At 38.9% G+C, this 11,390-nt stretch overlaps 1 non-coding gene across 1 annotated transcript; it reads left to right on the forward strand.

Moving 5' to 3' along the window:
* The first annotated feature begins 8,919 nt into the window (after nucleotides 1-8,919).
* Nucleotides 8,920-9,026, forward strand: LOC127117182 (small nucleolar RNA R71). The gene has a single exon (XR_007801940.1). It is a non-coding gene; the product is annotated as a small nucleolar RNA R71 (small nucleolar RNA).
* Nucleotides 9,027-11,390: the final 2,364 nt, after the last annotated feature.

Raw genomic sequence — 11,390 nt, forward strand, 5'->3', positions numbered from 1 at the left:
GCGGGGGATCGGACCGTAGTCCGCCCTACCAAGTTCAGCACCAGATACCTGCTGAACCAACTCATAATGGATCTTTCGTATTATGTTTTTGTATGACCTGCAACCTTTAGATTAAATGATCTGGTAAGGATCACCTAACTTAGTTAGTGCATTTCCTGATATATATATATATATATATATATATATATATATATATATATATATTTATTTATTTTGGGAATCATTCACTTATATTCATCGGTCCTCCACGTAGTTTGCTATTAAGATGGTGCTGACTTCTTGTATAAACTACTCGGGGTTACTATAAAGTTAAAAGTCCAGGGACTTGTATAACAGGTATCTTTCTGATCTAACATGTTGAGGTTTGTTTAGAGCGTTGGGGCGGTAATGATTTTTGTCTTAATTTTTCTCAAGTTTGATGAAATAGGCAACCTTTATATTTACTGAGTGTGTTGAATTTTTGTTATGGCTCATGAAAATTTGAGGGAATAGATAATAGAAATTTCTCACACTAGGGACTTAATTTAGAATAAATATATATAAATATTTTTTTTTATATATATATAAGAAAGGGAAATAACAATGAAAAGGGAAAAATAACATACTTGAAAAGGGAAGATTTAAAGAACAAGGTTTTTCCCCCCCACACTTAAATGAAACATTGTCCCCAATGTTTCAAAGAAAACAAAAGAAATAGAAAAAGAAAAGGAAACTAAAATCAATGCTGCCTGCCGCCTCTGGTTCTTGGACCTGGTGATCATTGACGTACTTCTAAGTCGTCAAACATGCTGAGCAACTCAGCGAACCGCTGATCGGTTATTGCATTCCTCGCTTCCTGTTGTTGTTGCATCTGGCGCATCATCTGCATCACTTCGAGATTCTGCGCTTGCATACCATCGATAGCATCCATGATGTCGTCGTTGGTTGCTGGCCTTCTTCGTCGACGACGTCGTGAGGATGGACCAGCTGCATTATCGGAAGGGTTGAGCGGGACTGATTGTTGTGCAGGAACCTGATCACCTTGCTCCATTTCTGCAAACTCGTCTGGAGGCGGGTTTGCTTGTGTAGGCTCGGTAGCTTCGGGAGCATTCAGATCATAGATGTGGCGGTTGGGATTGGTGACATCTGTTAGGGCAATGTTGGGTAAAACAACGCTTGGGACTTCCTGGTTGTTCACCATAAGGTAATACCCTCCGCCTACCCTGTTTTTGATTAGGCGGCTGGACCGACAGTAGCTTATATCCATAAATAGGGGTGGGAGAGATTGTAAATTTTGAAGTCGATCCCCAAGATTTAAGCCAAGTGCTATGGTGGTGATTAATCCACCAATTACAAAAGGTTGACGGCCTCTAGCACATAGGGTGCGGATATGATGAAATAGGAAGGAGGCAGCGTTTACCTGTGTATCTGCTGCAAAGACGCAGTGGAGGAAAAATAATTCCTTGGCGTTGACTTTGTTGTTGTTCGGTCGACCAAAAATAGTGTTTTGCAGGATGCGGATGAAGTACCGGATGGTTGGGTTATGTATATGCGAAGCAAGTAATACACCCCAGTTGTTGGTTTCCACACCGGAAATTTTTCTAAAGAGGTCGAAGGCGTTTATATGCCACTGGGAGTTCGGAGGTATCCTAGGGTGGACTTGACCTTCTACAGGGAATTGTAGCATGGTGCTCAATTGGTTTTGGGATAGGGAGTACTCGGTGTTGAACATGCGGAAGGTTGTGGTACCGGTTAAGTACTCGTCTTCACCGGTAGGAGTGTTGTACGAATAAGAACTTAGAAATTCTAAGGTGAGTGATGGATAGGTAGGTTGATTGTGTGTGCAAAGAAAGGTCAAATCAGCAAGGCGGAGCATCCATTCTATACCTTGAAGTAATCCTAATTCTTGTAAACAAGTTAAATCAGGATACTTGGCAGAGATGACACCTCGCTGTTGGAAACGCTCGAACTGCTCCCTTTGATAATTATCATCTTCGAATCGGAAGATGATATTTCCGAAATCTTGGTTTCCCGCCATACCGATAAGTGGTTTGAAAGAGGTAATAAGGGGAGAAGGGAAATAAAATTGATTTTATAGAATGGTTTGTGGTGTATGAAGAAAGATATGGTGGGTATTTATAGGAAAAGATTTGGAAGTTGGAAAGGGAGTGGTTGAAAAGTAAATAAATATGGTAAATGTGAATAAATGGGGAAGGTAAAAAGTGGGTGGTGTAACGGTCGTGTCTCCAACGGTTAGTAACGTTCACATAGTCTGCAGGTGTCACGCTCGTGACAGGGGTGTTACGGGCGTCACAGGCACTTGGTGTGACAACCGTAATGGATTGTGTGACGCTCGTCACACAGTCATTCTTGCAACGTACTTTGTTTTTATCATTATATTTTATTGTTGTTATTTTGTTATGCATATGTTTATTTTATTTTGCTATTGTGATACTTTTAAATTGCCTTGCATGCTATTCTACTTTCATAATATATATATATATATCTTTAATAAGTTATGTAGGTAGCAACAGTAGAGAGCATTATTGATAGATATTGCATAAGTCATAATAAAGTAAAATAAATCAATAGCTTCATAAAATAATCATAATGTAACATTGGAAGACAAAAGCAAACATGCGAAAGAAAAACAAATACTAAAATAATTTGAAACAAAATTAATGAATAACCTAAACTAAAACTAAGTAACTAAGAAAAACAACTTCTATCCATCTGCATGATCTCTGGCCGGAGGAGCAAAGGAGTTAACACGGTTTAGCAACTCGTGAAACTGATTTGTCATACTGTTCATGTATCCCAGAAATTCTTGTCCCATGTTAGCTAACTCTTCTCTGAGGGCGTCTTGTTCTGACATCAAAGCCTGAATGGTGGTGTTATAATTAGTTCCGGGCATATGATGTCTAAGATCGGGTATCGCCGATTCTTCGGTCGGGACAGGTTGAGGAGGAGGATCAGTATCATAATAACCAGATGGTGTCTGAGGGTCAGATTCAGCATAAGGAATCTGGTCGTCACAAATCCCATAGTCCTGGATGGATTCAGTAGATCTAGCAGGAGAGGGTGTTCCGTTCAGATTGTAGAGCCAGTTATTGCGGTTATGAACACTAGTCCTTGGACTAGGCAAGGTGAATAGGCAAAGAACTTGGTTGTTAATTATAAGCTCAAACTCTTCAGACCCTAGGTTTGCTATAAACATAGTGTTGAAGAGGAAGGGTATACTCATAGTCGCAATGCCACAAAAAGGGCTTAAGTCAAGCATAGGTTGACATAATCCGATAGCATTACCAATCATGGTTATCAAGCCGCCTATTTGAATTGGTGCTCGTTCATCTTGGATAAGGCGGTCAAAATTTGCCAACATAAAAGTGGCAACGTTTACTGGACGGTTCTGGGAAGCACAAAATATGATGAAGAGTTCATCATGTGAAACTGAGGTACTGTTTGACTTCTTCCCAAATAAGGTGTGGGTCAGGATCTTATGGAAATAACGAAAGGTCGGGTTATGTATGTTTCCAGAAAGAAACTCATGTTCCTCGGGATCGTCATTTCCAGTCAAGCTTCCCCAAAAGTGTTCAAGTTCTATATATTCAAAAAGTTCTTCTTGGCTCGTTGTGAATGTATCAAAAGAGGTAGGGAAACCTAAAAGGTTGGTAAAGTCTTGAATGTTAAATTGATACTCCATGCTGAACATTCTGAACTGGATGAAACCTCTGCTTATTCCTTTTCCATGGCTGGGTAGATAGATCAGGGAGCTAAGGAATTCTAGCGTTAGTCTCCGGTAAGTGACGAAATGTCTTCGGATAGGAGTGGTTTCCCACCCTATTTGACTCAGCAAATACATGACACTCTCTCTTAGTCCAAGGGCAGTCATTGCCCAATCATCAGCATACAAACTAGGTAGCATCTCTCTCTCTGCTAGTTCCTCAAACTTTTGTTTCTGAACTTTCCCTCTGAATTTGATACCCATACGATCAATTTGTCTCATCAAGTTAGTGTTAGCTAGAGAAAAGAAAAACAAGAGTCTTAGTCAGGATTTGGCCAAATGCCGAAAGAATAAAAGAAGAAAAATTAAAATAGATTAAGAATGAATACTAAATAAAATTTAAAAGAATAATTAAGGAAGAAATGAAAATATAAATATTTGTGGGTTGTCTCCCACTAAGCGCTTTGTTTAATGTCGCAAGCTCGACATAAACACTGTCAAATATAATCTATAAAATTTGGGGGCACTACGTCTAAGTGCAGGACTTGTGAATCTTCAATGTTCTCTGCATGATGATAATGTTTTAGACGCTGCCCGTTTACGATAAACGGTTCAATGGATTTTCCTTTAATTTCCACCGCTCCACTGGGAAAAACATTGGTGACTTGGAAAGGACCTGACCATCTAGATCGTAGTTTTCCCGGGAATAACTTTAGCCTAGAGTTAAATAACAGGACTGTATCGCCTTGTTTGAAGATTTTCCTTGATATGCGCTTGTCATGCCATTGTTTTGTTCTTTCTTTGTAGATTCTGGCATTTTCGTAAGCGTCTCGTCTGAGTTCCTCTTATACTTTAAATTTAGATTTTTAATAGCCCAGTAGGCCTTATATTCTAATTCTACCGGGAGGTGGCAGGATTTTCCATAAATAAGCTTAAATGGGGTTGTCCCTATGGGAGTTTTGTAAGCGGTTCGATACGCCCATAAAGCTTCTGGTAATTTCAATGACCAGTCTTTCCTTGAGGTGGTGACTGTTTTTTCCAATATTTGTTTGATTTCTCTGTTAGACACTTCCACTTTCCCACTGGTTTGAGGGTGGTAAGGTGTCGCTACTCTATGCCTTACGCCATACTTAAACAGTAGTTTTTCGAGTACCTTAGATATGAAATGCGATCCATCATCACTGACTACTATTCTTGGGACACCAAATCTCGGGAAAATTATATTCTTGAAGAGTCTAGTTACTACTCGTGTGTCGTTTGTTGGAGAAGCTATAGCTTCAATCCATTTTGATACGTAGTCGACTGCTACGAGTATGTACTTGTTACCGAAAGAAGGTGAAAAAGGTCCCATGAAATCTATCCCCCACACGTCGAAAATCTCTACTTCCAAAATTCCCTTTTGTGGCATCTCGTCACGTCTAGATATGTTTCCTGTGCGTTGACATCTATCGCATTTCTTGATGGCCGCATGCACATCCTTCCATATATTTGGCCAATAAAAACCGGCTTGTAGGATTTTGGAGCAGGTCTTTGATGTACTTGCATGTCCACCATAAGGAGCGGAGTGACAGTGTTGGATTATATTTTCTACCTCTTCTTCAGGTATTCACCGACGGAAAATACCATCGGGGCCTCTTTTGAAAAGTAAAGGGTCATCCCAGTAATAGTGTTTTATGTCATAGAAGAATCGTTTCTTTTGCTAGTAGGATAAAGTAGGTGGAACTATTCCGGCAGCTAAATAATTGACGAGATCAGCGTACCATGGTGTAACACATATAGCTAAGGTGGTTTCTACCTGTTTATCAGCTTTATTTTCTTCCAAAGTAGCTATAAGTTTATCGTACGAGAAATCATCGTTGATCGATGTTCTTTCCGGTTCAAGGTTTTCGAGTCTAGAGAGGTGATCTGCTACTACGTTTTCAGTTCCTTTCTTGTCTTTGATTTCCAAATCGAACTCTTATAGCAACAGGATCCACCTTAGGAGTCTAGGTTTAGCATCCTTTTTTGTTAAGAGGTACTTGATAGCAGCGTGGTCGGTGTAAACGATTATTTTAGCTCCGACCAAGTAAGAACGAAACTTATCTAGTGCAAACACTACTGCTAAGAGTTCTTTCTCGGTTGTGGCGTAATTCATTTGTGCTTCATCTAGAGTTCTACTTGCGTAATATATGACGTGAAGCTTTTTATCCTTTCGTTGTCCTAAAACAGCGCCCACGGCGTAATCACTGGCATCACACATTATTTCGAATGGTTCCTTCCAATCCGGTGTTTGCATTATGAGTGCGGAGATCAATGCTTGTTTAAGCGTTTGAAATGCTTCTAAACATTTATTGTCGAAGATGAATTCAGCATACTTCATCAATAGTCCGGTCAAAGGTTTAGTTATTTTAGAGAAGTCTTTAATGAATCTTCGGTAAAAATCGACATGTCCTAAGAAGCTTCGTACTTCTCTCACAGTTTTCGGAGGTTGAAGGTTTTCGATTACCTCTATTTTGGCTTTGTCTACTTCAATTCCTCTATTTGAGATGATGTGTCCTAAAACAATTCCTTCTTGTACCATAAAGTGACATTTTTCCCAATTAAGTACTAGGTTTACTTTTACACATCGTTCTAGAACTCTTTCTAGGTTTTCAAGACATTCTTTAAAGCTTTGTCCGCATACGGAAAAATCATCCATAAATACTTCCATGATGTTTTCGAGAAAATCGGCGAATATCACCATCATGCACCTTTGGAAGGTTGCAGGAGCATTGCACAAGCCAAACGACATTCGTCTATAAGCGAAGGTGCCAAAAGGACACGTGAATGTTGTCTTTTCTTGGTCATCAGGATGAATTGGTATTTGAAAGAAGCCTGAGTAACCGTCTAGATAGCAGAAATGAGAATGTTTTGCTAATCGTTTTAACATCTGGTCAATGAATGGTAAAAGGAAATGATCTTTTCGGGTTGCTTTGTTTAGTTTCCTATAGTCAATGCACATTCTCCATCCCGATTCGATTCGTTTGGTTATAGTTTCTCCTTTTTCATTTTCAATAACTGTTATACCTCCTTTCTTTGGTACTACGTGTACCGAACTAACCCATTTGCTATCAGATATAGGATATATGATACCTGCCTCTAATAACTTGGTTACTTCCTTCTTCACTACCTCACTCAGGATCGGGTTTAGTCTCCTCTGATGTTCCCTAGAAGTTTTACAGTCTTCTTCTAGCATGATGCGGTGCATACAAATAGAAGGACTTATTCCTATAAGATCGGTGATGTTGTATCCTAGTGCGGTTGGATATTTTCTTAAGATATGCAGGAGTTTTTCGGTTTCGAGTTTTCCTAGGTCTGCATTAACTATCACTGTTCGTTCAAGTTCTAAGTCTAGGAATTCATATCTCAGATTTTTGGGAAGTGTTTTCAGGTCTAGGGTTGGTTTCTTAAGGCATTGCGTAGGGCCCGGTGTTATTGCTAAACATTGGTTGAGTTTGTCTTCTACAAGATAGTCAGACAATTTGTCATTTTCTAACTCTGTTTCTTTTATGCATTCATCGATGATATCCATGAAGTAACATGTATCTTCTATTGCAGGTGCTTTCAAAAACTTGGAAAGAATGAACTCAATTTTCTCTTCTCCTACTTCGAAAGTGAGTCGTCCTCGTTTTACGTCTATGATCGCACTGGCAGTTGCTAAGAATGGTCTTCCCAATATGATGGGTGTAACTTCATCTTCTCTTATGTCCATAATTATAAAATCGGTTGGAATGTAGAATTGACCTATGCGCACGGGAATGTTTTCAAGAATTCCTACAGGATATCTAACGGAACGATCTGCTAGTTGCACAGACATTTTAGTTGGTCTTAATTCTCCCATTTCTAGTTTCTTGCATATGGATAAAGGTATAACACTAATACCGGCTCCTAAATCGCATAAGGCTTTATCTATGACAAATTTTCCTATGTGACACGATATAGAGAAACTACCTGGATCTTTAAGTTTAGGAGGCATATTCTGGATTATAGCGCTACATTCAGCAGTGAGTGTAACAGTTTCGCCATCTTCAAGTTTCCTTTTATTAGAAAGAATTTCTTTTAAGAACTTAGCATATGAGGGCATCTGCGTAATAACTTCTGTAAACGGAATTGTGACGTTTAATTGTTTTAGTAGGTCAACAAATTTTTTAAATTGGCCCGCATCTTTGGTTTTAATAAGCCTTTAAGGGTAAGGGATAGGTGGTTTATAAGGTGGTGGAGGTACATAGGGTTCTTTCTTTTCTACGGTTTCCTTATTACTCTCTTCCTTTTCCTTAGGTTTACTTTCTTCCTCAGTTGACTTTTTAGAGTTTTGGTTTTCAGTTCTTGGATCTACTGGTCCTTCCACTTCCGTTCCACTTCTTAGTATGATTGCATGAGTGTGGCTTTTCGGGTTAGGTTGGGGTTGTCCAGGAAATGTACCAGTTGGGGCAGCAGTAGGCGCTTGTTGTTGAGCTACTTGTGATATTTGTGTTTCCAGCATTTTGTTATGGGTAGCCAGGGCATCTACTTTACTTGCTAGTTGTTTGATTTGTTCGCTAGTGTGTATATTCTGGTTTAAGAAATCTTTATTGGTTTGCTGTTGAGAAGCTATAAAGTTCTCCATCATGACCTCTAAGTTGGATTTCCTAGGAACATTATTGTTAGGTGTAGATGGGGTCGGCTTTTGATATCCAGGAGGTATAGCTGGGGCTTGATTTGGAGCTTGTCCTGGTGCGTATAAAGCATTATTACTCTTATATGAAAAATTAGGATGATTCTTCTAGTTTGAGTTATAGGTGTGCGAGTAGGGATTTCCTTGAGCATAATTCACTTGCTCTGCTTGGATTCCTGTTAGGAGTTGACAATCTGCAGGAGTGTGACCTTGGATTCCACAGACTTCGCAATTCTGAGTTGCGGCAACCACGGTGGTTGGAGGTGATACATTTAAACTTTCAATTTTCTGGGCCAGAGCATCCACTTTTGCATTAACATGATCAAGGCTACTTATCTCGTACATGCCACTTTTCGTTTGAGGTTTTTCTACCATTGTTCGGTCGCTTCCCCACTAATAATGGTTTTGGGCCATGCTTTCGATAAGTTGATAAGCATCGGCATAAGGTTTATCCATAAGTGCACCACCTGCGGCGGCGTCTATTGTTAACCTTGTGTTGTACAAGAGACTATTATAGAAGGTATGAATCACTAACCAGTCCTCTAAACCATGGTGTGGACAAAGTCTCATCATGTCTTTGTATCTTTCCCATGCTTCGAAAAGAGACTCGTTATCTTTCTGTTTAAATCCATTTATCTGGGCTCTCAACATAGCTGTTTTGCTCGGAGGAAAATATCGGGCAAGGAAGACTTTCTTCAACTCGTTCCATGTGGTAACTGAGTTGGAAGGAAGAGACTGAAGCCATCTTCTAGCTTTATCTCTTAACGAGAAAGGAAAGAGACGAAGTCGAATTGTCTCTGAAGTGACACCATTAGCTTTAACAGTATCAGCGTATTGGACAAATACGGATAAATGAAGGTTTGGATCCTCGGTGGGATTTCCAGAGAATTGATTCTGTTGCACTGCTTGCAACAGTGAAGGTTTAAGTTCGAAGTTGTTTGCTTCGATTGCGGGTGGAGCAATACTCGAATGCGGCTCATCTTGCGATGGAGCGGCGTAATCTCAAAGAGCACGAGCTGGTTCTGCCATCTCGGGTATCGGTGAAGGAAGAAGATTTTTGAGGTCGGGCACTTCGATAGGAGGGAGATTATTTGCAGCACGATATTCCCAAATTCGTCGTAAGACACGGAGATATAGTTCGATGTCGTTGATTCGTAAGTAAAACGGCTAGCCTTGTGAGCGAGTGTGTGGCATACAAATCAACGAAAGAAATAAAGAAAAAATAAAAACATGCCTTAGTCTCTACAGCGTAATAGAAGAGTTACGATGTCGACTAAATAAAAGTCCCCGGCAACGGCGCCAAAAACTTGATCGCGACTTTATGAGTCGATTGGGGTACTAACTGCAAGTGCACAGTTCTATCGCGTAGTTTTAAAAGATATCGATCCCACAGGGACTTATGAATCGATATACCGTTTTCTAAGGTTACTTCGTAAAGCTAAGGCGGATGATACTTTGATTGTTTGGCGGAAAAGTTAAAACTAAAATAAGATCTAGGTTAAATATCAATTAAGCGGATATCGGTATCTAGTTCGTCGTAATTAGGGAATCAAGTCTTCGTTGGTTTCTTGGTTTTAAAATAAATCTTTTCAGTGGACACCATTGATTAAAAGTCTTTTCTCAAACTCTCGCTCTGTTGAAGACGACTATGACTTTATATTAACGCAGCTGTCACTTATTAGTTAAGTCCAAAATCACTTTTTGAAAACAATAGAATCTATAGAAACTCTTTTTAAGAAAATACTAATCGTTTAAACACCCTCGTCTCAAACTCTCGCTCTGTTGACTTAGATTATATAATTAAGTTCAAATGCTTAACTCTCGTCCTCACATTTAACTTTTAAAAATACTTTTTGAAAAAGATTAGAATTTAATTAACTCTAAAAATTGCTTTCGCCCTGATCTAGAATTAATGTCCAATTTACACTGTCCAGTTAAAAACTCAAACTTTCGTTCTATTGATTTTAACTTCTTTAGTCTTTTACTCTCGTACAAAAACCTTGGTATTAAACCTGTAAATTGAGACCATAAAAAGAGTGATTTTATTTTTAAACGTAATTAAACCAACTTAGTTTTGATTCCTTCATTCCGCTTACTTTACATACCGATACCTAAATAAATTAGCCGGACATGCTAAACAGATCTAAACAATCATCATGCTAAAATAAATCCATCTCAGGCAAACAATATAAATAACAATAATGCAGGGCATATATAAATTCAAACAATAATTAAAGAACCTGAATAATTAATGGCAATCTTGAACACTCCACCACAGACCGGTTGGATTTGTTCTTGAATTCTTCAATCGGACAGGAAAATAAAAAGTGAAGGAATAAAAATCTAGGATCTAACGTAAGGTTAGATCCAGTAAAAGATACACAATAGTTTCCGGTGTAGAAACTATTGTGTGAAAAATTAATTAAGTGCTGAAAGATTGACTGGAAAAGAAAATAAAAATTGCAAATAAAGTAAAAACTGTAAAAAGGTAATGCTGTAAAGTATGCTTGCACGGCCGGAAGAGAAAAAAAAACGAAGAAGAAGTCTTTAGGGTTGGAAGGAAGTGACTATTTATACTAGTCTACTTTGTAACGGTTTCCAAAGCTTTCCGTGTAAAATCCTCACGTTCTAAGAGTCAAGTGAAATAATAGGCTTCAACGTGCCTCTGTTGCGTTTCTGAAGTCAAAAATATAGGAGAATGGTGTGATGTCCGTCACACCATGTGTTACGCTCGTAACACAAGGCAGTAGGGCGTGACGCTCGTCACACCTTGTGTGGCGCTCGTCACAGGCTCAGCGCTCATGGCTTGTATTTTTGGGCTGGGCTTTGGTGAAATTGCTTCTCTTCATTTCTTTTTGCACCTCCTTTTCTTCCTTTTTCACTTATGCTTTAAATAAGCTACCTGAGATAAATAGAAGGAAAAATACCCAGTAGTATCGAATAAAATGAAATAAATTGAAGCGAATAATAATATAATTTAATTAAATCGAGTCAAAGAATGTGATATTATTTCAT

The sequence above is a fragment of the Lathyrus oleraceus genome, chromosome 1 (genome assembly GCF_024323335.1).
Source record: "Lathyrus oleraceus cultivar Zhongwan6 chromosome 1, CAAS_Psat_ZW6_1.0, whole genome shotgun sequence".
Taxonomy (NCBI): domain Eukaryota; kingdom Viridiplantae; phylum Streptophyta; class Magnoliopsida; order Fabales; family Fabaceae; genus Lathyrus; species Lathyrus oleraceus.